Source organism: Dasypus novemcinctus, chromosome 18 (assembly GCF_030445035.2).
Source record: "Dasypus novemcinctus isolate mDasNov1 chromosome 18, mDasNov1.1.hap2, whole genome shotgun sequence".
NCBI classification, from domain to species: Eukaryota; Metazoa; Chordata; class Mammalia; order Cingulata; family Dasypodidae; genus Dasypus; species Dasypus novemcinctus.
The window spans coordinates 34,354,516-34,359,655 of NC_080690.1; positions in this window are offsets into that span (position 1 = coordinate 34,354,516).

A 5,140-nucleotide genomic window follows, 5' to 3' on the forward strand; every position below is an offset into this window, starting at 1 on the left:
AGGGGTACTTGTCCTAATATTGAGACTAGGTGAACAGCATCTCTCCCTCTGCAACCACTTTGAGATTTTATAGATTTAATTCCAGGGAAGCCTCCTTTTCTCCTGGCAGAAAACACCTTATTTTGTAGAACTGTGATCTCACTGTCCCTTTGATCACTTTAGTCACCAGCAGCTGTCTGACAAAGGAACCCAAGTTTGTATGGAAACGCCCCTGTTTTCAATCACCTTCCATCCCAGGCTGGGACAGTAGAATACTCTTACCAACCCCACAGGGAGAGAGGGATGCTGGCCACTTCTCCTTGAATCGAAGCCCAGGGGCCTGGTAGGAGACCCGTTTATGCATTCACCCTGCATTCATTCCACAAATATTTACCAAGTTCCCATGACAGGCCAGGATCTAGGCTACCTACTATAGATGCAGCTAGCAATAGAACAAGCAAGTCCTTGTCTTCCTGCACCTTATCTTCTAATGACAGAGGCAAAAGGCAAACAAATAATTAAACCCATAAATAGTTATAAGTTGTGATTATGTAATATGAGGGACGGCTGCAGACAGGTAAAGGGAACCGTTCAGCTGAGATTTACAGCATAAGTCCTGGAAGAAAGAGTGTTCTGGGCAGAGGACAGTACATGCAAGGGCCCTAAGGCTGGAGAGAACTTGGCTTTTTGGATAAGCCAAGAGAAGGACAGTATAGCTAAGATAATGACCAAAAGGAAAGAAATACTTCAAGAGCTGAGATTCAAATGCCTTCAGGCTTCAGCAGGGTTCACAAATGAGTGAAGTGAGCTAGGCCAGAGACAAAAGGGAGCAGCGGGGACAGTGGCAAATGGGAGTGCGTGAGCCCTGTCTGGAGGAGACAGCCTTGCTCAGCTCCAGCCAGTCTTATGTGTGTGAAGATGGACTCTGTGGGCCCAGTGTTGCCAGATCTTTTGATTTTTCAAGAGAACCTGAAAATATAGATTTCTAGGAGATAGTTCCTCATTTTTAAAAGCACTGAGATCCTCATGATACATGTTTGAGGCCCAAATATGGCCTGCCAAGGTGCTGCTGCTTTGCAATCCCAGAAATGCGTAAATCCAAATCACAGAACTGTAGAACAGAAGTGTCCGTCACGCGCATGGAAAACTAGGCCCAGGATTCCTTCAGCTTCCAGCTCTGCTCTGTCCCAGGGTGGGTTCATACATAAAGGAAAATCCTGAGGGAAGCAGATGTGGCTCAAGCGATAGGGCCTCCACCTACCATATGGGAGGAACTGGGTTCAACCCCTGGGGCCTCCTGGTGAAAAAGGAGAAGAGAAAATGTGCCCGTGCGGTGAGCCAGTGCCTGCTTGGTGAGCCGAGTACCTGCATGGGTGCCTGTGGGGTGAGCTGAGTGCCCACATGGTGAATTGAGTGTCCACATGAGTGTCCATGCAACGAGCCCGTGCCCGCGTGGTGAGCTGAGTGCCCGTGCAGCAAGTCAGGGGAGGGGGAAGGAAAAAAAAGAAAAGAAAATTCTGAGGCAAGAGGGGTCTTTTAGGCTGGTTTTTCATTTGGCCCCAGACAAGCTTTGAACTATGGGCACAGTTTCCTAATTTGCAAATGGGAGGACTGAGGCCAAACTTGGGAAGAGCTTAATTAGGGTTTGCAAATGGCCCTGAAACTTCTCAAAGCAGAAGAGTGGAATATCTAACAATGTTCAGAAGGGGCTTTCAGAGGACATATTATCAGTCAGGGTTCTCCAGAGAAACAAAACCAGTAAGAGATATATATACACACATATACATATACATATACATATACATATACATATACATATACATATACATATACATATACATATACATATACATATACATATACATATACTAAGGCATATACATACATATACTTTTCCCCACGGAATTGGCCTATGGGATTGTGGGGGGCTGGCAAAGCAAATCTGTAGAATATTCTAGGTCGAGGGACCTCCCAGGTTCAGCACCTGTTGGGGTGAAGGAGCATCGCGCGGCCCCAGACCTGAGAGAAATCCACATTGGCCAGGGCCCAAAGCCCAAGGCCAAGTGGTGGACTGGCAGCTAAGAGGTGGGCAGGGGCCAGATCACTTGGGGCCTTATGGGCCAGGGCAAGGCTTTTTTTTTTTTACCTTGAGGGTAGTAGAGTAATAAGAAGCTGCTAAGTTTCAACTCACAGGGGTGTATGAACATTCAACTGCATTATTTTAGAGTGCATTTCCTGTAGAGAAAAAAACCAGACTATGAATCCCTTCTAGTACTGCTCTTCTGTGATCTCAAAATCCTCTTTCTGCACCTTTCTCCCAAAAGCACCAGCACCTAATCTACAAAGTAGGTACTGCTGGAAGCCCGTATTTGGGATGAGAGTACTGGCTGGGAGGTCATCTGCCAAGGTTGCTCAGCCACAAAGAGGCAGAGCAAGGATTTGAACCCTGGTCTAGCTGCTTCCAAAGGCTGGGGTTTGTGCACAATGCAGGGATGGCCCAAGGTAATGACTGATACCCTGGGAATGACCCTGACACACATCCCCAGGTGGAACAAGCCCCTCTTTGCAGAGCTGGAACACATTCCCCCCTTCTAAAATCAGCATCTGTGCAGAGCTTGATGAAGGCGCTTGGAGGAGCTGCAGCTGAGCTCTGTGTGTGCCCGCATACTAATGAGGCGAGGGCGCCAGCAGCTAGTTATCGAGGGCCTGACCTCCAGAGTTCTTTGGATGCCAGCTTTTGTTCAAGGCTTTTCTCTTTCAGAGAACACTGAACTGGTTTCTGGAACGGATGCAGCACAAAGGGACCTTTCAGGGCCTCCTGTCCAATGAAGTGTTCTGTTCCCACCACAGATTTAAAGATGTGGGGAGAAAACAAATACCCAGAGTGACAAAGAGGTTGCTTCTTAGGGGTGGCAGGCAGGCACGCTGCCAACCCCGAGGACTGGCCTGCCAGGGGCCAGGAACTGGCAGCCTGTGGTCTGAGAGCAGGACCTGCCCGTGTCTGGGCTGAGTCACGTTGCAGGCTCCTATAGTCAATTATTGCTCTTGGGTTTAGAGCTGGGAAAGCCAAAAGGAGACACGAGTCACTGGGCATGATGAGGGAACTATGGTCCAAATGGACCGAGAGCTATGGATTTCTTCTCTCCACCAAGAGGGGTTCAGAGAGGACCTAGCCTGGGATTACGCCATGGATTTTCCCAGGGGAGGGCTGAGTTTGTCATAGAAAATTTTGACCTTACATATGAGTGCAGGGAATGACCACGCAGTTTTAAAAAAAACTACACATGGCTCGTTGAGTAAATGATAACATACTCATCTACACTTACAATAACAGAAATGCAGATCATCCTGCATATTTATTTACACAGTGTGCACAAAGAGGTAGGAGTAATTCATTGTGACCTTGTTTGTAATTTTAAGATTGGCAATGGCCTAAATGTCCATGACGGTGGGGATTGGGTCAGTGAGATATAGAACATCAATGCAATGGAATTCTAGGCAGCTGTTAAAAGAAAAAGAAAACAAAGCAAAACAACACATACACACATATATACATGTTAGCTCTCTATGTGCCCATATGGAAGGATCACAAGACTACTAAGTGAACTGGGAAGAAGCAAGGCGCAGACCAATGTGGGTCAGCACACTGCCATTTGTGTGTGTGTGGGCGGGGAAGGCTGGGCAGACATCTGTGTTTATACATGAATGGAACGCATCTAGAAGGAGACACGAAAACAGGTACCTCCGGCTGCTCTGAGCAGCACTGGCCTGCCGAGGGTCAGGGGTGGGAGGGAGAACTGCACCAGATGTACTTTTCTAGCATTGACTTATATTTACCATATGCTTGTGTGATTTTTTTCAAAAGAAAAGTAAAGGGATTAAAAGAAAAGAAAAGAAAAATAGGGGAAAAAAGAGAGAGGAAAGGGAGGAAGAAACAACACAAAAGAAAAAAAAAAAATCAATCACAATCCCACTGCCCAGAAATAAATACTAATAAGAATGTGGCTTATATCTGTCCTATCATTTTCATGCAGGTAAACAGACATATCTTTTTCTTTTCATTAAAAAATTTTTTTATTATGGCAACACATGTGCCACATAAAATTTCTCATTTTAACCACTTTGAAGTCTACAATTCAGTGGTGTTAATTCATAACATTCATAGTGTTGTGCTGCCTTCAACACCATCCATAACCAAAATTTACCATCACCCCAAACAGAAACTTTGTACCCCTTTGGCAATAACTCCTTATTCCCCCTCTACTCTTGCCCTGGCAACTTGTACTCTTTCTTGATGAATTTGCTTATGCTAGACATTTCATATAAGTAGAATCCTATAATATGTGTCTTTTTGTATTTGGCTTCTTTCACTCAACATGACGACTTCAAGGTTCACCTATGTTGTAGCATGTGTCAGAACGTTGTTGCTTTTTATGACTGAATAATATTCCACTGTAAAGCTATACCACATTTATGTATCCATTCATCTGTTATTGGACGCTTGTGTTTCTTCTACCTTTTGGATATTGTGAATAGTGCTGCTCTGAACATTGGTCTATAAATATCTGTTCATGTCCCTGCTTTTGATGATTTTGGAATATGTACCTAGAAGTGGGATTTTGGAATATGTACCTAGAAGTGGAATATGTACTAGAAGCTGGGTCATACAGTAATTCTAGACTTAACTTTTTGAGGAATCTCCAAACTGTTTTTGACACAACAGCAACTGTATCATTTTATAATCCCACCAAATACATAGCTTTTTAACTTTGTGTTTTGAATGAATTTCAAACTTAAAGAAAAGTTGCAAGAATAGTACAAAGAACTTTCATATACCATTGACTCATAGTGTATTTTGCCATAGTTACATTCTCATTTTCTCTCTCTATGTGTATCTTCTTCTCTCCACCCAGAAGAAATACATATATTTTCCCTCTGAACCATTTCAGAGTAAGTTGGTCTTTCATTACTAAATACTTCAGGGTGTATTTCCTGAAAACAAGGATATTAGTTTATAGAGCCATAATTTAATTAACAGTGTCAGGAATTTAATGATAATACAATATTATTATCTAGCCTGCACACCTTATTCAAATTTCACCCATTTTCCCACTAATGTCCTTTATAGCAAAAATTTTTTTCTGGTTCAGGATTCATTCCA